This window comes from Macrotis lagotis, chromosome 8 (assembly GCF_037893015.1).
Source record: "Macrotis lagotis isolate mMagLag1 chromosome 8, bilby.v1.9.chrom.fasta, whole genome shotgun sequence".
Taxonomy (NCBI): Eukaryota; Metazoa; Chordata; class Mammalia; order Peramelemorphia; family Peramelidae; genus Macrotis; species Macrotis lagotis.
This window is the reverse complement of record NC_133665.1, coordinates 117,350,647-117,377,861: the sequence shown is the minus strand read 5'-3', so window position 1 is coordinate 117,377,861 and position 27,215 is coordinate 117,350,647. Positions and strand designations below refer to the sequence as shown.

At 34.6% G+C, this 27,215-nt stretch overlaps 1 long non-coding RNA gene across 1 annotated transcript in view; it reads left to right on the top strand.

The window, feature by feature from the left end:
* LOC141496116 (uncharacterized) overlaps nucleotides 1-23,242 on the top strand; it is a 120,256-nt gene extending 97,014 nt beyond the window's left edge. The window contains exon 4 of the long non-coding RNA XR_012470938.1: nucleotides 23,107-23,242. This is a non-coding gene — a long non-coding RNA (uncharacterized LOC141496116). The remainder of the gene's footprint in view (nucleotides 1-23,106) is intronic.
* The last annotated feature ends 3,973 nt before the right edge of the window (nucleotides 23,243-27,215 follow it).

Genomic DNA, 27,215 nt, shown 5'->3' with positions numbered 1-27,215 from the left:
CCCAGCTTTCTGCCTTCCTTCTGATACTGATTGCATTGGTTTTATTTGTGCAAAAATATTTTCTTTCCTCCATCCTATCATCCCACTATTTGTATTTTTCTTTTTCTTTTCCCCTTATCCCTCATCACCAAAGTCCTTTTGACTGCTGCCTGCCTCACATTGTCCTTTCCCCTTTTCCATCCAACTTGCCTGTGGGGTAGGATAAATTTCTACATACCAATTGGGGATGTATAACATTTTCTCTTTAGTCAAATATGTTGAAAGATTGAAAGATTTGCTCCCCACTTTCCCTCTACTACAATAGCCATTTGTTCAATCCTAGTTTTTAGTGTTTTATTTTCTCCAGTTAAATTTTGTGTTTCTTTTCCAATTGGTTAATTTTACTTTTAAATCACTTATTTTCCTTTTCCAGTTGTTCAATTCTGATTTTTGTATTCCTTTTCCAGTTGGTTATTTTTACTTTCAAAGGAGTTTCCTTTTTCCATTTGGCCAATTTTACTTATAAAGGTATTGCTTTCATCAGACAAATTTTCAAATTTTCCTGCATGACTTTCATTTCTTTGCTCCATTTTTCTGCTTCTTCTCTTCTTTGATTTTTAAAATCCTTTTTGAGCTCAACCAGGTGGTCTTTTTGGATTTGAGATCAATTCAAAAACTCCTTTGGGGCTTCATATGTAGGCATTTTGTTACTGCTTCGTCTTCAGAGATGACATTTTTATCAAACTTCTAAGAATAGTAGCTACCTATGGTTATTATGTTTTTATATTTTTGCTCATTTTGATAGTTGAAGGGCACAGGGAGTATAGTTCCAAGCTTTTTGTGCTGGGCGGGGGGGGGGGGGGGGTGAAATCTGGTCCCTGGGTTCCTTTTTTGATTATTAAACTGACTTTGCTTCACTTGCTAACAGTCTGTTCCCTATATTAGAGTAGCCCAACATAGTCCTGCCTGTTGCACTGGCATTACAGGGGCTCAGACTTTGTCTTCTAAACTTATGGCCTGCTGTCCCTGTGACTTGGACCTGAACTAGTCTGTGGCTAAGAACCTCCTTCTGGCTTTCCAACTGTCCCACCTACCCTAGACTATCTTTCCTTTAATCCCTTTAATGCAGACACTTACTGAAGTTCCTCCATGATATCTTTAGTTGAGAACTTGTTTCATTCTTTTTGTATGTATGCGGGTTCTATAGCTTTAGGGTCTGTGAGAGATGTAATTTCAAATTTGTTAGGCAAAAGCTCTGGTAGCTTCCCAGCTTTTCCCTGTCATCTTGGTTCTGCCTCAGAAATTCTTCCAATCACACAATTACTTTTGAGAATTAGGGGGGACAAAAGAAAATGTCTATTCCTCATTTGTTGGTCATGTAAGTCAAGAATATAGTTATGAAGATTTTGAAAAATTCATGGATATTAGAAAAATTAACTGCTTTTGTCATCATAGTTCAGGGTTTTCCCCTACACTTTGCAAAAATTCAAAGCATTTTTTTCTGAGAACACCATTTGAATGAACTCATCCCATATCTTTAGACCTTTAAAATTATTCATTTAAATATATCTTGGAAGAACCAGTCACTACTGAAAAATTGATTTCCCACTGAAATGTCTTTTGAATGATTACTTTCCCAAAATTCATCATGACAGTAAGTCCTAGACTACTTAGACTATCTAAGTAAATACATGATCTCCAATGAACTGGTACAACATGAACATCACATTGACATTGTCTTTGTCTATTCCTATTTCTTCCTTCTAAGTAGAGCACTGGTTTTCTACATTCATATTCATTTTTCTTGGTCACTGTTGATCATTATCTCATCCCAGATATTCATTTTTCAATAATGCTATCTCCAGCTTCTCTTCTAGTATTTCTGACAACTCTTCAGTATCCTTTTTTTCATTTTCCATCCATATCATTCCCACAAACAGTAAGTTTCAGCTAAAGCTCTACCCTTGGTCCTCTTTTAGTATATACTATTTTACTTTATGATCTCATCAGTTCACCTCAATTATCATCTCTATACTGATAATTCCTAAATTTCTATACAGTCTAATTCTCTTGAGTTTTGTCCTTACCACCAACTACCTTTGAGAAATCTAAAGAAGTCTTAACTCACAATGTAGAAAACATAGCTTATCATCTTTTCCCAGAAAATATTTCACTATCCTATCAGTCTTCCCAGTGCATTCTCAGCTTCTCATTTAGACATATGCCATATATATGTATAATCTATTGTGAAATCCTATAACTTCGTCCTTCACAACTTTGATCTATATGCTCTCTTTTGCATTCACCAAGCTGCTACCATAGTAGGCCCTCATCATGTTGTCCCTTGGACTATTTCCAGAGCTATCTACTTGTTCTCTCTGCATCATATATCCTTCCTCTAATTTATCCTCTACTCTTGTAGAAAGTGGTTTTTCTAAATATAGATCTGATCATGTGAACTCTACTCAATATACCTCAGTATATTCATATGACTTCAAGATCAAATATAAATGTATCTCTTTGATATTTAAAACTTTCCATGGCCTAGATCATTCCTTACTTTTCAGTCTTCTTATACTTTACTGACTTCCATGTATTCTGTTGTCCTAGTCTCCCTTTTCTATCTCTTGTATGAGTCATATGCCAAGAATGTCCACTTTTCTCAACTAAGTCTCTTTTCTTCCATGATATCCTTCAAAATAAGTCAAATCCAATATATTATAGAGGATGATTTTTCCCTATTCTCTCTATATGTATCTCTGTCTCTGTCTCTGTCTCTGTCTCTGTCTCTCTCTCTCTCTCTCTCTCTCTCTCGATATTCCCTTCCTCTTTTCTGTCTTTGTTCACAGAACTAAAATTCTAAGTTTGATTCTATAGCACAGTTACTACATCTGACAATTATCTAAATAGCAATGTAGCAACATTCAAATATTCCTATAAAGATTTTGTTTGTTTGCCAAGGAGAAATAAAATACAATGGATTTGAAAATGGCATTGTAATTTTTCAATTTATGGGTTAACAGAAATCTCTAGATTATCTGAAAGAGATCATTTTATTTTATTAACTATGACAGTGGAGAGGAAAGTTAGGCTACAGCAACATTCTAATGAACACTCAGTAGGTACCCTAAGATATATGAACCTAGGAAAAAATAGAAACTGATAAGGGAATACAAAATAAAAATTTTCTCATTTAATCTAATAAACTATTTTAAGGAACATTTAACAGGTTAAATAAATAGTGTACAACTATGACTTGTTGAAATTGCAGAAAGCAAATGTGTTTTTTTTCTCTAAATATAGAATTGCCCATAGTTAGTCTACTATACTCCTGAAAGAAAAAATTCTGGAAGTAAAGAGAAGGTAAGGGATAGGGATAGGGATAGGGATAGGGAAGTTTATTTTTTTGGAGAAAAGCACTATTTTCCTTCAAAGTAGTGATATTTTGATAACAAGAATGAAATAGGATATATATATATATATTCAAAGAATGTCCAAACTATTAGGAACCTTAGAGAATATCTGGTTGAACTCCCTCATTTCTTAGTTGAGAAAACTGAAATCTAGAAAGATGAACTGCATTGCCAAAGTTCCTATAGGAAGTGAATGAGAAGCAGAATAGAGGTTAGTTCATGGATTTACTGTCATCAGTTTGTTGTTGTTGCTCATCCTTCATTCTCAAAGAAGACCAATGACATCAGAATAGTGATGTCTTGACTTGCAAGTGGATCTGATGTTAAGAGCTGTGCCAAATCATCAGCCTCCCTCTCACAGCCAAAGTCATTGAAGTCCTGTGGCAAGACATAGGTCAGAAAGACTGATGATGGCTCCAGATGCAATCAGATATTCTTTCTCCTGTGACACAGTATACAGAAACTTCATTTATCATTCAAAAACCACACTTTTGTGATTATTTAAGTGCCCCTTAATGCTTGCTTTTTAATTTAAAAAAATTTTTATTACCATTATCATAAAATCTTCCTCTATTCTACCTTACCCAGACAAATTATGAGTATTATATTATTTACTTGCCACTTTTTAGTAAGGACATTAACAAGATACATAGTATCCAGTGAAAAAGTATGAAGAATTGACTGTAGTCCATGTTATAATATGAAACCATGTAAAAGTACTGAAGTTATCCTGGACCAGAGAAAAGATAAGTAGTGGTGATGGGAATGATAGCCTTTCAAATACTTAAAGACAATTGTCATGCTTGATTTATTCCATTTGACTTCAGAGAGCAGAGCTTGGATCAATGAGCAGCTGTTATAGAGTCAAACATCAGAGGAAGTTTGGAAAAATGCTTTTAACCAAAAGTTGTACAAAAATAGAATGAACTACCAAAATAGTCATGATAAATTCAAATGAAAATTACCTGAGTTTCACAGCACACACATGAAAGTAGCCCAAAAAAAAGACAAAAGATAGAATAATTCATGGTGAAGGGGTTACAGGAAGACTGACACACTAACATACTGTAGATGGAACTCTGGGTTAGTGCAAACATTACAAAAAGCACTGTGGATTTATGGATAGACCATGTCTAATATGTTTAAATCCTTTTATCTATATATCCTATGGAGGTCAAAGATAGAAAAGGGGTTTCTATAGGCCCCCCAAAAAGTCATAGTAGCACATTTTTATTTGCAAATATCTTAAAATAAAATGTTTTAATTGAAGGAGAATCAACAAATAAAAATGTCATATAAAAATGTAATGGAATTTTTCTATGCTATTAGAAGAGACACATAAAAACAACTCAGAGAAGTATGGGAAGTCATAGGATATAAAAAGTGTAGAGTGAAGTAGAAGAAAGGAAACCATGTATACACTGACTAAAATCAGTTGAATAAAAAGAAAAACACTAATGAAACCAAACAAGGTATTAGTATAATAACCAAGTACAGTTAGAAAGAAGATTCAAAAAAAATACCTTCCTGCTTCTTTCTTTTCAGGGAAAATTCCAAATGTGGAAAAGTACATATGCTGCCATATTTGTTTGATATCAATTTTGTTTTTGAACTCATTTTTTTCCTTTTCTTTTGACTATTTACTAGAAAGATCTTGCTGAGTAGAAAAGGAGTTAAGAATAGATTCAGAAATGAAGATGTAGAAAAAGATAACAATAAAGACTTTTTACCTGCAATAAGCTACTTTAAGAAATGATGAATGACAAACTCTGAAAATGGAAGCTCAATTCTTGTTGAAGATATGGAGGGAACTCAGTTTCAGATATTGATTGAACTATTTAACCTTTGAGAGTATCTTTTCAACTCTCAGCTGTTAAAACTAATGTAATGGTTATATAGATAGCATTAATTGAGTTTTATCCAATAAGGAATCTTATTCACACATTTTTCCTTGAACAGTAAAGCAAAAATTAAAAATAAATGCTATCTAACATTTATTTCACATCATGTCCCATAGGACCTTTTATTTTATAATGTATGATCAATGCTTGTACAATAGTTTCATAAATATTTTGTTTCAGTATTAAAGGGTTAATTTTTTCTTGTTGAATAGTTTCTTATGAAAGTGAAAAGATATATCTCCCAGTCATAAGGGATAATATTTTCCCTAGAGTTTGTGTTAATATTGTAAAATCTCACTATAATATTATCCTTAGGGGGTGATGCCATAGATCCATGAAACTGATGAAACAGAAAATCTACATTTTCAGTAATTACGTCCCTGAATGGAGTCCTGGCTGAACCTGCTCCACACCAAATTTTGTACTATAGCAGAATGTGCCATAGTAAGGTTTCTTTCATTAAATTTACTTACTCACACATAGCCTATGGGTGATTAAATATAAACACTTGTATAAATTGCATATTTCCTATAGGGAATATCCTGGCCTCAGATAGGGACCATTTAAACAGAATTCAATTCTGAAGAACTTTTATCAGTCTTTCTATATGATCTGTAGGTTAGAAACAAGAGGCCTTAACTACTCTGTCCTTGGGTTGAAGTAATTTTGTTCAGTATATGCCTCCCTGTCATCCAGCTGCATTCTTCAAAAACCCTGAAGGGGAACTCCCAAATTACATCAACCTATCTCAAAGACTTCCAGAGCTTTCATTCCTAAGGACTCTTAAGAAAATGATAATTTCCTCTCTATAGGGGAAGGTTCTGATTTGTTTGCTGGATCAAAGGATAAAGAATAACGCTTCCATTTCCCATTTCTGATCCAGAACTATCAAGTCTCTTTCTTACTCTAGGTTATTAAGACAGTACTTACTGGCTTTTGCCAAAACAAATGAAGTAGGCTTTGCTTTTGGTCTCTACCAATACATTTTTCCCCCTCACACACACTTGCCCCCTCATGGAACTTAGAAAGCTAGCATAATAATTCAGAGTTCATCATGTATGATAACAGAAAGTCACCTAATTGTTTTTGGCATAAGAAGGACTAATAAATCAGGAGCCCCAGAGAGTCCAGAGCTTATTGTACTGCCTTCTTGAAAGAGGTTAAGGCACCATTTGATAGAGGGAATTTATCTTCTACCTAGCACCCTTGTCACTTTGAGGGCATGGGGTCTCTGTTTCATTTGCATTTCCAGTTTCCTATTCTTTGGTAAATAAGTATTCTAAGAAGCATGCACTCAGGTGATTAGTGAGTTAAGAGACCTATTAAAGATATTGCACCAGCTGCTGGAGACAGCAGAAGCAGATGAATAGGATAAGGAGTTGATGATACAGGTGGACCACCTACTTAACTTAGTCCTGTAATGGATTGATTCATCAGTTTAGACATGATGACCAGAAAAAAGACCCAATGCAATTGAGCAAGGGAATAAATACTCTATCTGTTGACACAATTCCTTAAATCAAAGTTGGTAGGAAGTACCCTTAGGGAGAAAAGATCTTTCAGATTCAATTGTCACAAGTACTAGTTTGCTCCATATTTTTCCTAAATGTATGTCACATTACAATTGTTCTGAAATTTGGACCAACTCTCAACAGAGATTATGTATGGGAAGAGAGGAATATGGAACCCAATTTAAGGGGAATATTTTAAAAGTTTCTAACCTTGTGATACATCAAGACTAAATGTCCTTTTAATAAAAGATATACTCTTAAGGATGTCAACTAGTTCATTGACATTAAGAAGAACATCTGATAAGAACTCAGGAGCAAAAATACAAAAATCCCCAATTTGTCTGCTTTGCTACTGAACTTCTAAGGGAAGTCAAAGTATTTTCCCATTTGAGAACATAACCAATCTCTCGACAATCCAGAGAGCTAGGACAACTGTATTTGACTATATTTTCCCCAACCAGAGGAAGAAAAACACAGAAAAAAACCCAACCCTTCTGAATCTGAAGAACGCTTTATAAAATTATCTCTTATTCATCTCTTTCCCTTAATCCTAATTCCTCATGCCCAAAATTACTAATTTGTAAATATTTTTGACAAGATTTGTATGTAAAATGATGATCTAACTGTTCCCTACTGAGGGGAAGGGGTGGGAAGGGGGAAGTAGGGTGGGAAGGGAGGGTGGAGGGAATTCTTGTAACTTGGAAGTATGCATGTACAAATGGATGAAAATGAATGAATGAATGAATGCATTTATGAATGAATGAGTAAGTAAATAAGCAAATAAATAAATGAATGAACAAACAAACAAACAAATAAATAAATAAGAGAACATAACCAGGCAATCCTTTGTAGGTTTGGAAATCGAGTTGAGTCATGTATCTATCTCTATTGTCTTATTTTCATATCTAATTTATGGGATGGGGAGGGACCTCTATGATTAGCCTTAAGTATTGTCCAGTCCTAATTAAGGTAAATTTCTAATTATATGAAAGACTAGGGATAAAAACATGAATTTTATGGTTTCAATAAACAGAACTCTTCCATGTATCCAATGTCTATGATTCACTATTGGGAAGTTAGTCCATTACATTATCTAAGATAACTTGAGTGCACTCTTGAAGACTAGGACAGTTGAGTGAAGGAAAATGGGTTTTCAGAGTGCTTTCAATTATCTCTTAAACCATAGTATAATGAATGCCATCTATTCATGCTACTCATAAAACATCCCCAATTTTGATGTATCCTGCCTACTTCATCCACAGTGTCTGACCTGTAACCCAGACTGACAAGCACTTTGTCTGAAAAGCTCTGGGCCAGAGCAGCCCATTACTTCCTGAGACAATTCATTCCACTTTGAGAGAACCCTGTTGCTTAAGAATTTATTTTTTTCTTTTAATCAAGGATAAATTTGATCCTTTGCAATTTTTAACCCTTGTTCCCAGCTCTGTCCTCTGGGGCCATCAGTGCAAGTGTGATGATCTTGTTTTTTGTTTTGTTTTGTTTTGTTATTCCTATAGGACAGTTCTTCTATTGCTTGACAGTTTTCACATCCCCTACAAACCTTTTCTTCTCCTAATCATAGATTCCCCAGTTTCTTTGGACACTTTCATATAAGATACCCTTGAAGGCATTCCCAATCGGAATAGTTCTCCTTTGGCTACTGTTTTTTCAATGGCTTTACTCAAATATGGCTGAAAAATGAACCAAATACTCCAAATATGATCAGACCAGTCAGGAGTAAAGAGGGAATTATCACTTCCAGAGTCCTGAAGAGTATGCTTCTCAATACTGTTAAAAAAATCATATTGACTTTCTTTATTATGTTGTTGCTGGAGGTTGTTTCAACCTCTAGATCTGTTTCAAGAAATAGCCTATCCAATGCAACTCCGCTCAGTAGTTCAGAGAGCTAGGCCAACCCTGGGAGACCTGTTAAGAACAATGCTATCCACACTTAGAGGAAGAAAAACAAAACAAAAGAAAAATGTGCAGAATCTGAATGAATACTATGTTCACTTTTTAAAAATTTCTCTTATACATTTCTTTCTTATCTCATGAGTTTCTTTCTTTCCCTTAGTCCTAATTCCTCATACAGATAATGACTAATTTGCAAACATGTTAAACACAGATGTATATGTATAATGTTAACCAGACTGTCTCCAATTAAGGGGAGGGGAGTGGGAAGAGAGTATGGGAGGAAATTGTGTAAATATGTAGATGAATCTTGAAAAACTTTCATAGCATGTAATTGGAAAAATAAAATATTAATTGTGGAATAAAGAAATATCCTATCTAGGCATGATTTCAAATATTATAATTCAGATTTTTATTTTGCTTTGTTTTGTTTAACCAAGCAAGCTATTATATATATTCCCTATTAACATTCTTTATATTCCATTTGACCCACTTTGAATCTTGATTGGCAACTAGTGACTAAATCATTCCTTCCTGGCTTTGTGTCATTTCCACAAAGATAAGAATACATTTCTTGAAGAATGCCACAGGAGATGTCCCTTTAAACTGACATTGGATCATCCATGGCTACCTATTATTTAAAACCTTTTAACCACTTCTGAGTCAATTGGTGGAGTTAATTTTGCAGTTTCCCACAAGACTAGCATAAATATTTCTGTCAAAATTATTTGTTAAAGTTTTATTGTGTTTGGGGGCAGCTAGGTGGTGCAGTGGATAGAGTACTGGCCCTGGAGTCAGGAGTACCTGAGTTCAAATCCGGCCTCAGACACTTAATAATTACCCAGCCGTTTGGCCTTGGGCAAGCCCACTGCCTTGCAAAAAATTTAAAAAAAATGTTATTGTGTTTTTGTTGTATTGTTGCTTGTCCTTCGTTCTAGAAGAAAACCATGGTATTGAGGAGGTGATGTGGTGATGCCATGATGAGTACATAAATTGTATATGAATGAAAGGAGGCTATGCTAAAGCACCAGACTCACTTTCTCCTCCAGAACCATCTGAGTCCAGTTGCCAGATAGGATGTGAGAAAATAACCGTTCAGTGACTTGTTCAAGGTCATTAGTAAATGTCATGAGTCTGAGATGAGATTGAACTCAAGCTCTCCTGAATTCAGGGCCTGTGATCTATCCACAGCTACACGATTTCTTTAATTTATCAATCTAGTAAAGTAAAGAGAGCTAATGTGGTGTCGCTCATTATTGATGAATCTTTGCTAGCTTTAAATGTTTAGCATTTTCCCCCCAAAAGTTCACTAACTAGACAGTGTAGATTTTTGTAAGGGATTGAAGTCAAACTCAATGACATATAATTCACAGGCTCTATTCACACACACACCCCCTTTTTATGCTTTTTTAATTTTATTTTTTCTAAATAAATGCAAAGGTAGTTTTCAACATTCAGCTTTTTATAAGATTTTGAGCTCCACATTTTCCTACCTCACTCCCAACACTACCCCCTTCCCCACAAGAGGGAGTAATCTGATATGGGTTATAAACGTAGTCATAGCATATTTCCCAATTAGTCATGTTGAGAATGAAGAGCCAGAACCAAAGGGATGGAAATCATGGAAGAAAGAAAAATGCATAAAGCAAATTTTAAAAAAGTGACAATGGGGGGCAGAGCCAAGATGGCGACAGGAGAGGACCTTCTCTTAGTTGTTCTGGAGCAAAATGTATAAGCTAAGGACTCTAACTACATTTTTGAGAGAAAGAACTCACAGAGGGATCCAGTGAGGCAGTTCTCCAACCCAAGGTAACCTGGAAAAGAGTGGAAAGGCTCTGCTCCATGGGGTGAGAGTGAGCACTTTAAGCCCAGCCCTCAGGGCACACAATGAGCAGCTTGGTCAGAGCAGTCCAGATCCAGGAACCAGAAGCAGGTGGAACCAGTAAACAGGAGCCCCCAGGGCATGAGTGAGAGCCTAGGAAGGGATCAGAGAGAGAATGCCTAGCTCTGTCCTCTGTCCCTGCAAGAAGACTCTGGGGCTCTGACCCCATTCAGATCCTGATCACAGTCTGGCACCCCCCCCAATAGAACATCAGCCCCCCCACCTCAGCCCCAAGGTAGAGGGTGTGCTTCTGGTCATTCACAGACCAGGAGGGAAGACAGAGCCTCACACACGGAGATCCTTGTGGGTATATCCCAATAATACTCAGAAGCTCAGGAAGCACCCAAAAACCAGGCACAGGCAAACACCATTGAGAAATACTTCATCTATGATCCCAAAAAAAGGAGCAAAACACTCAATCTGAAGATGAGGAAGTACAAGCTCCTGCTTCTAAAGACTCTAAGAAAAACAGAAATTGGTCTCAGGCCATGACAGAGCTCAAAAAAGACTTTGAAAATCAAATGAGGGAGATAGAGGAAAACTTGGAAAAGAAATGAGATACAGGAAAAACATGAAAATGAAGTCAGCAGCTTAGTCAAGGAGATCCAAAAAAATGCTGAAGAAAATAGCATGCTAAAAACCAGCTTAGGTCAAATGGATAAAACAATTCAAAAAAGTTATTGAGGAGAAGAATGCTTTAAAAAGCAGAAATGGCCAGATAGAAAAGGAGATAAGAAAGCTCTCTGAGGAAAACAAATCCTTCAGACAAAGAATAGAACTCAGGAAGATTGCTGATTTTACAAGAAATCAGGACTCAATACTTCAAAACCAAACGAATGAAAAATCAGAAGAAAATGTGAAACATCTCATTGAAAAAACAACAGATATGGAAAAAAAAGATTTAGGAAAGATAATTTAAAAATTATTGGAATACCTGAAAGTCATGACCAAGAAAAGAGCCTTGACATCATTTTCAAAGAATTATTACCGGAAAATTGCCCTGATATCCTAGAAGCAGAGGGCAAAATAGAAATGAAGAAAATCCACCAATCCCCCTATGAAAGAGTGCCAAAAAGCAAAAACAACCCCCAGGAATATTATAACTAAGTTCCAGAACTCCCAAGTCAAAGAGAAAAAATCACAAGCAGCCAGAAGGGCACAATTCATATATTGTGGAGCTGCAGTTAGGATCACACAGGACTTAGCAGCAACTACATTGAAAGCTCATAGCTTAGAATGCAACTGAGAATCAACTACCCAACCAAACTGAATGTCCTCTTCCAGGGAAAAAGATGGACTTTCAATGAACCAGGGGAATTTCAAATGTTCCTGTTGTAATGGCCAGAGCTGAACAGAAGGTTTGATCTTCAAATACAGGACTCAGTGAAGCATAGAGAGTGGAGGAGAAGATGAAAATATGAGGGACTTAATGATGACGAACTATATGTATTTCTGAATAGAAAAATAATACTGATAATACTCATATGAACTTTCTCATTTAATAAAACATGTGGAAGGAGCTTTTATAGATGAAGCACAGGAGAAAACCTGAATTTGAAGATATATTGTGATGTAAAAATGGAGTCAATAGAAAAAAGGGAATGTAATGGGAGGAAAAAAAGGAGAGGAGGAATAGGCTAAGATATTTCTTATAATAATGTTTTTCTTTATTATAATGAGCTATTGCAAAGATATGAAAGGGGAAAGGCAAGGGGGAATGAGGGAATCTTCGCTCTCATCAGAGGTGACTAGCAGAGGAAACAGCATATATACTCAATGGGGTATAGATATCTGGAGTAAGAAGGAGGGGGGAGCAGGGGGAAGGGGTGGGGATGTGAATGAAGGAGGAGAGGATTGACCATGGGTGGGGCGGGGAGAGTGATCAGATATAACACATTTTCTTTTTTACTTCTTGCAAGGGGCTGGGATTGGATGGCCTCTCCAGGACCATAGGGCCAGGTGGATGCTGGGCCTAAGGAGTGGTATGGGGGCTCAGGGCTTCTTGGCTCCATGACCAGGGATCTGTCTGCTGTGCCACTCAGCGACCCTACAGCAGAGTCAGAGTGAAAGGAGAGAGAAAATATAGTACATGGTAGTGGAGAAATGGGAAGGGAGGGAGTTGCAATCAGCAATGGCAATGGTGGAAAAATATGAAAGTAACTTTTGTGATGGAATTATCCTAAAGAAGGTGATACACCCGCAACAGAGTTGGTGGTGTTGAAACACAGACTGAAGCACATTTTTTATTATCATTATTTTCCAGGGGGAGTTACAGGGCAAATGGGACTGAGTAGCCTGCCTGGGGCTGCACAGCTGGGTGATTGTTGTGTATCGGAGGCCAGAGTTGGACCTGGGTGGTCCTGGCTCAAGGGACAATGATCTGTCTGCCACCCACTGGCTCCTACTATTATTATTACTATTTTGTTTTATTTTGGGTCTTTTTTTTTTTTGGTTTTTGTAGGGCAATGGGTTTGGGGTGGCTTGCTTGGGGTCACACAGCTGGGTGATTGTTGGGTGTCTGGGGCTGGATTTGGGCTCGGGTGCTCCTGGCTCCAGGGTTGGTGCTCAGTCTACTGCACCACCTGGCCATACCTACAATTATTATTATTATTTTTTATTTTAATTTTAATTTTTTCTCTCTCCCCTTTACTTTATTGCTTATGTGGGTCTATATTTTCTTGGGGGGGAGGGGTATTATGTTTACTCTTAAACAAGAATATTTTAGTAATGTATAAAAAACATTATTTGTACAAAATAAGAATAAATAAATAAATTTAAAAAATATTGATCATCAACCCCATGTTGCTGTTATAGTGAAAAATGTTCTTCTGGTTCTGTTCATCTGGCTCAGCATCAGTGCATGCAAATCCCTCTAGGCTTCTCTGAATTCCTTTCCCTCCTAGTTTCTAATAGATCAATAGTGTTCCATAATGTACATATACCACATTTTGTTCAGCCATTCCCCAATTGATGGGTATTCACTCCATTTCTAATTCTTGAGAAGTGTTTTATAACTATTGTGTATCACTGGGAAAAATAAAATATAATTAAAAAAATTAAAAATAAAAATTAAAAAGTGAAAATACCTTGCTTTGATCAACATTCAGTCTCCATAGACTTTTCTCTCGATGCCAAATGATATTTTCCATCACAAGTCTCTTAGAATTGTCCTTAATTACTGAACTGGGGGGAGGAGCCGAGTCCATCATAGTTAATAATCTCACCATTTTGCTGTACATATATATAGTGTTCTGGTCTGTTCACTTCACTCAGCATCATTTCATGTAAGTCTTTCCAAACTTTTCTGAAGCCTGCCCATTTTTACAATAATATTCCATCACAATTCATTTACCGTGATTAGTCCAGTCATTCCCCAATTGATGTATATATCTTCAATTTCCAGTACTTTGTCACTACAAAAGAAAAGAGCTGCTATAATTTTTATGGTACATGTATGTCTTTTCCCTTTTTTATGATTTCTTTGGGAAACAGACTTAGCAGATGCATTGCCAGATCAAAGTGCATGCAGAGTTTTATTTGCCTTTGGGCAGAGTTCCAAATTGCTCTCTAACATAGTTCATAACTCCCTCAACAGTACAATCATGTTCTAGTTTTCCTATCCTCTCCAACATTGTTAGTTTAACTTCTATGTCATTTTAGCCAATCTTGATAGGTGTGAGGTGCTATCTCAGAATTGTTTTAATTTGCATTTTTCTAATCAATAATGATTTAGAGAACTTTTATATGACTATAGATAATTTTAATTTCATCTTAAAACTTCCTATCCATATCCTTTGACCATTTAGCAATTGGAGAATGACTTGTATTCTTGTATATTTGAATATATGTATTTTATAAATTAGTCCTTTATCAGAAATACTAGCTGTGAAATTTGTTCCCCAGGTTTCTGTGTTACTTCTGATCTTGTTTACATTAGTTTTATTTTTGAAAAATCTTTGTGATTTAAAGTAATCAAAATTATCCATTTTGTAAATTTCTTTCTCTAGTTTGGTCATAAATTCCTCCCACTCCATAGATCTGACAAATAAACTCTTTCTTATTCTCTTAATTGGTGTATGGTATCACTCTTTTTTTCTAACTCCTATACTCATTTTGACCTTATCTTGACATAGGGTGTGAGATGTTGGGCTATGTCTATTTTCTGCCATACTAAGACATTGTGGAAATGATCATACTAACAAAATAAAAAAAATTGAAGTGATAGAAGATAACATATGAACATTAAGTTTGATCCATGTTTTCCCCTCTGGGTGCTTCCCTTATTTTGTAATCATAATTTTCATAGATTTCTTTGAATATATATATATATATATATATATATATATATTTTGTCAAATAGTGAACTCTCAGAAGCTGGAGCCTTTGGGCTTATCAAACAGTAGAGATTACTATAATCATTTACTAATAGTTATTTGCTACTGTTTCTTTTATATATAATCTGTTCCACAGATCCTTATCCTATTTCTTATAGAGTACAGCTAGGACACCTTCCTTTGCATTTTTTTCATTAATTCCCTTGATATTTCCTATCTCTTATTTCCCATATGAATTTTGTTATTTTTTTCTATTTCTAACAAATAATTTTTGGTAGCTTGATTGATATGGCACTGAATGAGTAATTTAACTTAAGTAGAATTGTTATTTGTATTGTATTAAACTAATCCTACCCATGAACAATTAACATTTCTCCAATTGTTAAGGACTGCTTCTATTTGTGGGAAAAGTGTTTTGTAACTGTGTTCATATGGTCTCTGGGTTTATCTTGGGAAGTAAATTCTCAAATATTTTATGTTGTTTACAGCTTCTTTAATAAAAATTTTCTTTCCTATCTCTTGCTGTTGGGCTTTGTTGGTGATATTTAGAAAAGCTGATGATTTATGTTGGTTTATTTTAGATCCTTGTATTTTGCTAAAGTTGTTATTTGATTGTCTCCGATTCTCTATCATTTGCAAAGAGTGTGAGTTGTTTCCTCACTGGGTATTCTAAGTCCTTCAATTCATTTTTCTTATTGCTAAAGCTTTCATTTCTAGTACAATATAGAATAATAATGGTGATAATAGTCATCCTTTTCACCTCTAACCTTATTGAAAATGCTTTTAACTTATCTCCATTGTTTATAATGCTCATTCATGCTTATCATTTTAAGGAAAATTCCATTTATTTACATGCTCCCTAGCATTTTGTTTTGGCTTGGCTTGGTTTTTTTGCAAGGCCAATGGGGTTAAGTGGCTTGCCCAAGGCCACACAGCTAGGTAATTATTATGTGTCTGAGGACGGATTTGAACTCAGGTACTCCTGACTCCAGGGTCAGTGCTCTATCCACTGGGACACCTAGCTGCCCCCCCCCCCCCCCCCCCCGCTAGCATTTTAAATAGGAAACAGTTGCTGTATTTTGTCAAAACCTTTTTCAGCATCTATATCAGCATGGTGTGATTTCAGTTTTGTTTTGTCATTTAAGCTGGTTATTATTAATATTATTCCCTGAATTCTTAATATAATTTCTTACTGATCATAATATATTATTGTAGTGAAAACTTGCTGTCATTTCTTTTTTAATATTTTATTTAAAATGTTTTCATCAATATTCATTAGTGAAACTGGTCTATAATTTTCTTTCTTTCTCTTGTCTTTTACTGGTTTATATATTCCAACCATAGTGATATCATAAAAGAAATTTTGCAGAGCTTCCTATTTTTTCAAATATTTTATATAAAATTGGAATTAATTGCTCTTCAAAGGTTTGGTAGAATTCACTTGTAAAACATCTGGTGCTTAAGGGTTTTTCTTAGGGAGTTCATTGATGGCTTGTTCAATTTCTATTTCTGTAATGGGGTTATTTAAGTATTTTATTTCCTCTTCTGGTAATCTAGCAGAAAATTTTAGTAAATATTTGTCCATTTCACTTAGATTATCAGATTTATTGTTATACAATTGGACAAAATAGCTATAAATTATTATTTTAATTTCTTCCTCATTGGTGGTATGTTCAACCTTTTCATTTTTGAGACTAGTACTTTGTTTTCTTTTCCTTTATTATCCAAAAGTTCATATATCTTTTTTAGTAAAGTCAGCTCTTTGTTTTATTTACTAATTCTATGGTTTTCTTACTTTGAATTTTATTTATTTCTCCTTCGATTTTCAGAATTTCTAATTTGCTATTTAAATAGGCTTTTAAAATTTTTTCTAGTTTCTTATTTACATGCCCAAATCATTGCTCTCCTTGTTCCCTCTCATATTCATGTAAGCATTTTAGAGATTTTAATTTTCCCTAGTCAATTGTGGATTTTATCTCACAAATTTTTATATATTGTGTGATTATTGTTTTTGTCAGATTATTACTATGATCTATTGTTTGATCCATTCATTCTTTTTTTATAGGTATGATCCACTCATTCTTTAAGATTGGGTTATCAATTAATTTTAGTCTTTTTTCATAGCTCTTTATTACATGTGATTTTTAGTGCATCATTATCTGAAAAGGATGCATTTAATATTTTTGTCTTTCTGTATTTGATTTTGAAGATTGGGCAGGTAGACACGGTGGATAGAGCACTGGTCATGAAGTCTGGAGGACCAGACTCTTAACTCTCACTGTGTGACCTCAGAGAAGTTACTTAGCCCTGACTGCCTCATACGCAGTAACATCTCTAGTCATCCTGATTCATATGTGACCACTGAATCTAGATGGCTCTGGAAGAGAAAGTGAGTCTGATGACTTAATGCAGTCCCTCTCCCCACTCATATAAAATTCATAGATTTGTCATGGTATCACCCACCTGATGTCATGGTCTTCATGAGCAAAAGACAAACATTATATTATTATTATTATTATTATTATAGATTGTGAGGTTTTATGCCTGAGGATCCATTTTTGTTAGGTGCCATGTACCTCAGAAAAGAAGGTATATTCTTTTCTTTTTGGGTTTTTTTTTTTTTGCAAGGCAAATGGGGCTAAGTGGCTTGCCCAAGGCCACACAGCTAGGTAATTATTAAGTGTCTGAGACCAGATTTGAACCCAGGTACTCCTGACTCCAAGGCCGGTGCTTTATCCAGTATGCCACCTAGCCGCCCTGGTATATTCTTTTCTATCCCCATTCCATTTTTTTTTTCAGAGATTCATCATGTCTAACTTTTCTAAAGTTTTATTCTTTATTCTTTAGTTTTGTTCTTAATTTTTTCTTGTTTATTTTGTGGTTAGATTTAGAGCAGAGAGGGTTAAGGACCCACCCCACTATCTGTGTTTTTCTATAACTTATTTAACTCTTCTATGATTTTGGACACTGTATATATATATATATATATATATATATATATATATATATATATATATATATATTATTGATATTATATAAATTCATTGCATATGATATCTTTGTAAGAAGATGTGATTTCCTTCATTATTCCACTTAATTGTATATATTTTTGTTTTTTGCTTTGTCTAAGATCAGGATTTCTTCCCTGCTTTTTTCTTTTATCTTCAGCTGCAGAATATTATGTTCTGCTCCAGTTTTTTACTATTACTCTGTGGGTTTTTCTCTGCTTCAAATGTATAAACAAAATATTGTGGGATTCTGGTTTTTAAGCCACTATACTATTTGCTTCCAGTTTATCACATTCATAGTTATGATTATTAATTCTCTATTTCTTTCCTTCTTAGCTTCCCGCTGTTTGTACTTTAGTCTCTCTTTTCCCCTTTCCCTCTTCATCACTGTTTTGGTTTTGTCTCCTTCCTCAATAAACCTTCCCTTCTATCTACCCCCCCCCTTTTCTTCTTCATTTTCTCTTTTACTTTTTCCCTCCTTTCTAGCAGACCTTCCTTCCTCTTTCTTTCCCCCTTCCTCTCCAACTTTCCTGTAGAGTAAGACACATTCCCAATTGTGAATTATGTTATTTCTTCTTTGAGTAAAATCTGATGCAAGTATTATTCACTCAATGTTCACCTCTCCTTTCTTTCCTTCTACTATAATAAGTCTTTTGTCACTCTTCATGTGGTGTAATTTACCCTCTTCTGCCTCCTCCTTCTCCCAGTAAAGTCCTTTTTTTATGTCTCAATTGCTTTTTCCCTGTCTTATCCCACACCTCTAAATATATACCTTTCAGTTCTAACAGGAATACAATTCTCAAAAGTTACATATTATCTTCCCCTACATTGATGTAAACAGTTTAGTCTTTTTTGATTAAGTTTTTTCTTTCCTTTTATGTTTTTATGCCTCTTTTAAAAAGATTTTGTTTTTCCAATCACATGCAGCAGTAGTTTTTTACTAATAATTTTTTCAAGAGATTAAGTATTACAATTTTTCTCCCTCCCTCTCTTCCCTCCCCCTAACAGAAAGTAGTCTGATATAGGCTCTACATTTATAACTATGCTAAATATAGATCCATATTGATCACATTATTAGAGAAGACTCAAATCCAAACAGAAGAAAGAAAACATTGGAAAGAAAAAAGATGACACAATACATAAGACAACTTTTAAAAAATGAAGATAATAAGCTTTGCTCTTCATTTAAACTCCACAATTCCATTTCTGGATATGGATGGTATTTTTCATTACAAATCTTTTAAATTTTTCTTTGATTAAAATTGCTGAAATGAACAAGTCCATCAAGGTTGATTATCACCACATGTAGTTGTTAGTGTATATAATGTTCTTCTCATTCTGCTCATTTCACTAAGCATCAATTCATTAAATCTGTCCAGACTTTTCTGAAGTTCTTCCAGAACAATAGGTTTCCATCACAAACATATGCCATGATTTGTTCAGCCATTCCCCAATTGATGGGCATCCCCTCGATTTCTAGTTCTTTGCCACCATAAACAGGGCTGCTATGAATACTTTTGTACTTGTAGAATTTTTATCCTTTTTTTCATGATCTTTTCAGGATACAGACCCAGGAGTGGTATTGTTGGACCAACATGTACACACATTTTATTGCCCTTTGGACATAAATCCAAATTGCTCTCCAGAATGGTTGGATCAATTTACAGCTCTAGCAGCAATGTATTAGTGTCCCAGTTTTCTCACATGCCCTCCAAAACTGATTATTATCCTTTCCAGTCATATTGACCAATCTGAGAGGTGTGAAGTGGTACCTCAGAGATGTTTTAATTTGTTTATGCATCTCTTGAGTCTTGTATTTAAAAATCAAATTCTCTGTTTAGTTCTGGTCTTTTTATCAGTTAAGTTTGAAAGTCCCCTATTTTGTTAAGTAATATCCATCTTTTTGCTCTGAAAGAATAAACTACATTTTACAGCATTGTCAATTCTTGGTTGTAATCCAAGCTCATTTGCCCTCCTGGATGTCATATCCCAGGCCCTCTGATCCTTTAATGTTAAATCTGCTAAATCCTGCTTAATCCTGACTTTGGATTCTTGATATTTGAATTGCCTCATTTTGGATGCTTACCTTATTTTCTTTTGCCTGATAGTTCTGAAATTTGGTATAGTATTCCTTAGAGATTTTATTCTGGGATCTCTTTCTGCAGGTGGTTGGTAGATTCTTTCAAGGACTATTTTGTCTCCTTTTATAGGATATTAGCTAATTTTCCTTTATAATTTCTTGAAAGATATTATCCTGGCTCTTTTTGTAAGCATAGCTTCAAGGTATTATAATAATTCATATTCATAAACTCATAAATAATTCATAAATAAATTTTCCTAGTCAGTCATTTTTTCTTAAGAGATACTTTCCATTTTCTTCAATTTTTGCAGTCTTTTGGTTTTGTTTAATGGATTCCTCATGTCTCATACAGTCATTAGTTTCTGCTTATACAGTTCTAATTTTAAGGATTTATTTTCTTCAGTTACCTTTTGTGTTTCCTTTTCCTATTGGTCAGTTTTACTTTTAAAGGAGTTGTCTTCCAAGAAAAGTTTTTGCATTTGAGACCATTCCAAATCCCCTTTGAGGCTTCACATGTAGGCATTTTGTCACTGCTTCCCTCTCCTGAAGTGGCATTTGGCATTGTCATCTTCCTTGTCTGTATTGTAGCTTTCTATGATTAGCACTCTTATTGTTTTGATTTCTTTTGTTTTCCTCATTTTGAAAATTAATTGGGGGATGGGGTACAAGGAATATAATTCCAAGTTTGGGTTTTATTGTCGACTCTTTGTTGTTTTTGTTGTTGTTTGTGGATGCTGGGAATCTGGTCCCTGACTTTCTGCGCTGGAATCTCAGGTGCTCATGGTTTGCTCTCTGCATTAGGGTAGCCCAACCCAATATTTTAAGGCTCAAAGTTTGCCTTCTGGGCTAGGGTTAGGGTCCTCACTTCTGATCTGTTGTTCCACTAGCCTACTGAACTCAGATTCAGACATTTTAGTTACTGATCTGTGCTGTAACTTCTAGTTCCCCACCTTTTTTGAAATTCCTCCAAGATATCTAGAGCTGAAAAGTTTTTTTACACCCTGTCTTTTTGTGGGTTCTGTCACTTAGAGTCTGTTTAGAGACTTCATTTAAACTTGTTTCAAGAAAACTTCCAGAAGTTTCCTAGCTTCTCTTCATCATCTTAACTCTGCCTCTATATGAAGTTTCAAAACTCCTTGAAAGTGGTTCAGTAAACTTCTTTATGAGCTTTTGATATTAAAGTTTGTAGTCCATCTGAACTTGGTATCCATTTGAACATATCAGAGCAATTACTTTATATCTTAACCTCCCCTTACTTATCCTAGGTATTGATTTCATATTATTACTTTTTTAAAAATTTGGCTTTCTCTCCATTATTAGTTATAATTAAAAGTGCAGAAAAAACCAACTCCTCTATCTTATGATCTTCATTTCCTTAATATAGATTTTTAAAAATAAATTTATTTGACCCTCCTTGTCATTCTTGAATGTTAATCTTGGAGCACAATGACTTAATGCATAGTTTTCTTTAAAATAATATTGTAAGATCATAGATTTAAAGAACAAAAGAACCAGAGAGGTAATTCAGTACACTCTTCATTTTATAAACAAGAAAATTGCTACCCTGGAGAGTGACTATGATTGGTCCAAGATTACACAAGAAATAAATGCCAGAGTCAGAATTCAAACTCAGATGGTCTGATTTTGTTCTCTTGCCCTTTATTACTACAAGGGTCCCAAACTTTTTTGTCTATTTCAAATCGAAAATAATCAATGAATTTCCTGCCTGTGCAACATCATCTTTTTAGATGATCAGCCTTTGTTTTTTCTTTAGTAGAATTATTTCTACTGTTTTATTCACTGAAAGAAGAAAGTTTTTTCTAAAACACATAGTATTACTACATATTATGCATGTAATTTACTATTACTGTTATTCTAAGTTTTGATTTAATGATTCCCTTCATTTTTGAGTCTTCCCTAACACTTCTTTTTTGGTTTCTTCCTGGCCTTTTTTCTCTGAATTTCTCTTATGTTGAACTTCAAAGTATTGTTGCATGATTTTCACTGTAAATTTTTCTCTGGAACATTTTGGAAGAAAGGAAGAAACCTCAAAAGACTTACTTCCTGACAGAGTATAAGTTTAGACTTAAACTTCCTGACAGAGTATAAGTTTCTTGAGTGTAGAGCTACTTTGTTTTAATTAACATAACCCCATTTCTGAGTGTGGCATCTTGGACTTAAAAGGTGTTTAATTTATCATTATTATTGTTGTTGTTGTGATTACTGAATTGAGCTAGTCACTATTAAACAAAAGTCTAACTGATTCTTTTTAAAGTGTTACTATCTCTTCTTCCTAAACAGTCAACAAAGGAAAAAGTCCTGGGAAGAAAGCTATTAGCATTATAGAGATAGAGAAGCAAAGGGAACAACACAGCCACCAGGGCTAAAATAAGTGAAGTCACCTTTGAGGTATTTACTTCAATGAAACAACTCTATCTGACATTGTTTATATATACAGCCTACCAACTTAATTTCCTGGTCACTGATGCAGGAGAATTTACCAATTTAACAAAATGAAAACCCATTGAGTCTCCAGGACTTGATGGGATTTTCTCTTAGAGTTTATTGGGGAAAAAAGCTAGGTGGTATGGCAAATATTACAAGCAGCTTGTCAAGGTGCAGTGAAGTTGAAGAAAATTGAAACTTGCAAACACAATAAAGATATCAGAAGGAGGAACTGGGGCTACTCTGACACTTAAATAGTTTGGACTTATTAAGGAAAAAAAGAAAAGTTTTGAGAAAAACATTAAAGGCAGAAAGTTTGCTATTACAAACTTTTTTTTCTGTTAAAAATAAAAGGTAGAGATTGCTATGACACCAAGTGATATTTCTTTCATTATTCTTATAAGAAATAGAAATGTGGACTTTATGTCCTTGATCAAAAGCTCTGCTCCCAGGGATGGCTTTCTTGGGAATGTAGAATGCACTCCAGTCTTGTCTGGCCTTGGTAATTTTTGATTGATATTTTAAAAAGGAATTCTTTTCTACATACTTCTTAAATTTAAAGTGTTAGTCCTATTTTTTAAATGTACCTGAGAGATTGAGATGCTTTTTGAAATTTATTTTTTCTTTTGTTTTATTTAACAGCTTTTGAAATCATGCCCCTCTGATCCAAGAAATGTTTGGATGGCTTCTTCCATCTGTATTTCTGACAGACATGAACATATGGTCTCCCTTATTAATGTGATTGTATTAGTGAAAGTTGGGGTTAAATAAAAGTTTAATACCATTTCAATTTCATGTGTTCCTATTTTCAAAGCAATGTATTTTTTCTTCAATGCAGTTCAGCATTTGAATACAATTACTAAGCCCTACTGAGGGTTGTTGTGAGGATGAAACGAAATTTATGTAAAGTGCTTTGCAAACCTTAAAGCATAAAATGAATGCTAACCATGACAATGGTGAAAAGAATGACCATGATCAATTCTTTGGGTAGATTTAGTTTTTCTTTAGTGTATTCATAATACCTCACTAGCTTTAGTGGAATCAACTCCTCAAAATCTTTGGATACTGTTTCCCCAATGTATTCCTTCTCCAAGGATCTGGACCTACTTGGGAATAAGATTGTAATTCTCTAAGGGAGTTATATTTAAGTAAGATGACAAGTTACCTTTTAAGGTTCTCCTGATGCAGGGAAAAGATGTAGAGAAGTATAAATGTGGCAGAAACCAAATGTTATCTTAAATTCTGTTAAATCTTGTCAAATGGGTGGTTTCCTGCTATTGAGATGTAAATCGACGACCATTGTTTCATTGTTTATTGTAAAATTTGTATCCTGATCTCAGTCTTCAACCATCTACCTAATTGTGGTCAGGGAAGGGAATTCTGGACCTTTGGCCCAGTCAACTCTGGTTGACTGTTCTTTTTTCTCTGTCTCTCTCTTTACCTATCACTTTTTTGTTTTGTAACTTCTTTAATAAATCTCTATTTTCTTTTCACCTGCATTCAGAGTGATTCTTCACTGGCAATAATGGAACTCAAGAAGTGGTTACATTTCTATTCCCTTTTGTTGACTATTTCCTTCTCTACTGGATTAAGGGAGAGGATTAGGGAAAGGAAATTTCTTGTCTGTACCTTGACAAGATGGAAAGGGTACTAAAAACACCAGAATTCATAACCTTTAGAAAGATCAATTAAACTGACTGACCCATTTTCCTTATTTATCATATGAATATATTGGCTTACATGAGTTTTAAGGCATATGAATTCTATAATTTAAATATTCCATTAAAAACATTCAATAATGATGTATTTTCTTGTTTTAAGATCATTTTGTTTCAAAGATATACATTATTTTTCTTAAAGTTTGAAAAAAATGAAAAATATTAGTTGCTAATAAATGATCTTTCCCAGTGAAGAATCTGTGAAACCTAATTAAAAGAATGTACTGAAAATTAATTTTTCTTGGCTAGATCTATGAGTGATTTTTCAAAGGAAGAAATAATCTCACTCAGTTTCTCCCATAAAGAATTGTTTTTTCTAGAGCTCTAGTGAAGTCATCATAGTTTTTTGGAAAGTAAGTCCTACTGTGTTCCGTGTCTGATTTGGTTCATTTTCTTTCAGAATAGGGTTTCAAAAGTTACAAGAAGGCCTATTATCTATTTAAAATGTAAAATTATGGTCTAGAGTTTGAGGAACTGAAATCAAAATTGAATGAATGTTGAAAGTAATGAATAGGCCACAGGCAACAGAGTGGTGTTGGTCACATTATTATAAGCCTTTGAGTTGAAATTAGGAAGCTGATAATTCTTATTTATATAGTAACCTTAAAGTTTTCCATCTTCACAGCAACCCTTTGAATGAAATAAAGCATGCATTTTTAATTCACACTCTACATTAAAGGAAATCAAGGTTCTAAGAAGTCTCATAACTAGCAAGGGGAGCTGAGACTTAAAACCAAAACTTCAGACTGACCACTAAGACCCTTTAAAAAGTTGGAGAATATTCTGTTAGCTTATATGAACTAAAAATCTTCAAGCCTAAATGGAACCTTTTATCATTCCTCTCCAGGTTGGGTACTACTTAACAACTAAAGTGATCTAAAAAGGAAATGGGATACTTCTAAGATTAGCAAGGCCTCCCTCATTGGATTTTGTCAGGCAAACTTTGGAAAACATTTTTCAGATAGGTATTGAACTAGATGAATGCTAAGATTACTTCCAACTCCATAAAAACAAAATTTATGATATGCCATTAAGGAAATTCATTCTATTTTCAGACAGTTCTAATTATGATTTCTTTTAATCCTAAACTGAAATATGTCTCTATGTTTCATCCACTTTTCCTGTCCAATTGAATAATGGAGAATAATTCTAATTATTGTTTTTCATAATAATAATATTGCAAATATTTGAGGATGTTTATTATGTTCTTCCCTAATCTTATCAACAATAATGCAATATATAACAAAAATCTTCTCCAGTTGAAATTGATTATGCTACAAAGAAATAAAGCCAGCTATATGCATCTTTCCCAAAAATAGAAGGAAGGAGAACTGGTCTCATCCAGGTGGAATCTAGAAACTCCTAAGTTACACTGTCTTAGAATAGCCCAACTTTCCCACCTTTCCCCAAGAACTCAATATCACAAGCTTTCAAAATATGGAACGTATTTATTTGCATATAATAATTTAGTAATTGACCTATACACTGTCAATTGAGCTCTACTACAATTTTGTTGACCCAAGCTAGCTTTCTAGGGAATTTTCCAGTCAATAAGTATTTAAATACTTAATATGTGCCAGATTCTGAGCTAAGCACCTGTGGGGGAATAAAGAGCAAAAATTGCCATCCTTGTTTGAAGGTTGTTCATCAAATGAGAGGATTTGTTTTTGTATATTGACACTTTTCAACTCATTCCTTTTTCTTCTCACTCTCTTTCCTGTTGTTTCTTCAGGGCTCTCCTGCCACAGTCATCCGTTCCCCAAAAGTATATGATCTGCGTTAATGCTCTTTCCATCTTCTACTCTTCTCTGTTCTTCTTCATTTTCTCTAGAAGCTGAGACTAAGTACTCCCTTCTCAGATATCATATTCATGTAATAGGACAATGGAAAAACTGTACATTCCATCCTCAGTTAACACTGCTGTCATTTAGTCATTTTAGTCAGGTCCAATGCTTCATGATCCCATTTGGGATTTTCCTAGCAAAAAATACTGTAGTAGTGTGCCATTTCCTTCTCTGGCTCATTTTATAGATGAGGGGAAACTGAAGCAATCAAAGATAAGTGTCTTGCCTAGGGTCCCACAGCTACTATCGGAGGTCAGATTTGAATTCAGGAAAATAAGACTTTCTTACTTCAGGCTCAGCATTCTGTCTTTGGACCACCAAGTTTCCCAAAAACCCAATGCTCAATACTCTGCATTTATTTTTTGAATTAAATTGAATACTCTTAGAAGCTTTAATTATTCCCAACAGCTTCCCAAATCCAGAAATGGGGTAGCAAGTTCATGGTCTAAAGGTTCCCCAGCCTAAGAGACACGGAGATATAACTCAAAGTTCTGCATCCAAGGAATTGAGTCTCTTTGGCCTATTTATACTATTTTACAACCAAATCCCATAGTCCCAACCCCTAAACAAAAAGAATATACTCAAGCGAATGTGTTTTCATTTCTTTTCTGAAACTACTCAAGCAGGGCTACTATTTTCTCTTCTGTGTTGTTTCACAAATCTGAAGCAATTTATTTTATTCCTCCTGCGAGTCCTTGAAAATAAAGTCCCCTGATTGTTCAGATGTTTCCCACTGGATTTTCTGGAGCTCTTAAAAAGGGGTCCCCAAATTCCCTCTTAATTCTCTATGTCCCAGTTACAAAATTAATTTGCTTGATCATTCAGTTCAACCTCTTTTAATTGCTCCTTGATTCCTGCTAGACATTTATCGGAACATTTTTGATCCACAATCCCCTTTCAAATAAATACCAGTCAGATGGAATGAGCTAAAGACTTATGGATTCTCAGACATGGACGATACCTGAGAGATCATTTACCAAAAAGATTTTTTAACTTGATGCTCAAGAACATTAATAATTATATATATATATATATATATATATATATATATATATATACATATATATATATATATACATAATTGCATTTGAATTTTGGTTTCCATGAAAATCGTATTTCATACACATAAAACTATTCTTCTAAGGAGGGTACATAGACACCACTAGACTGCCAAAGCAGACCATGATGC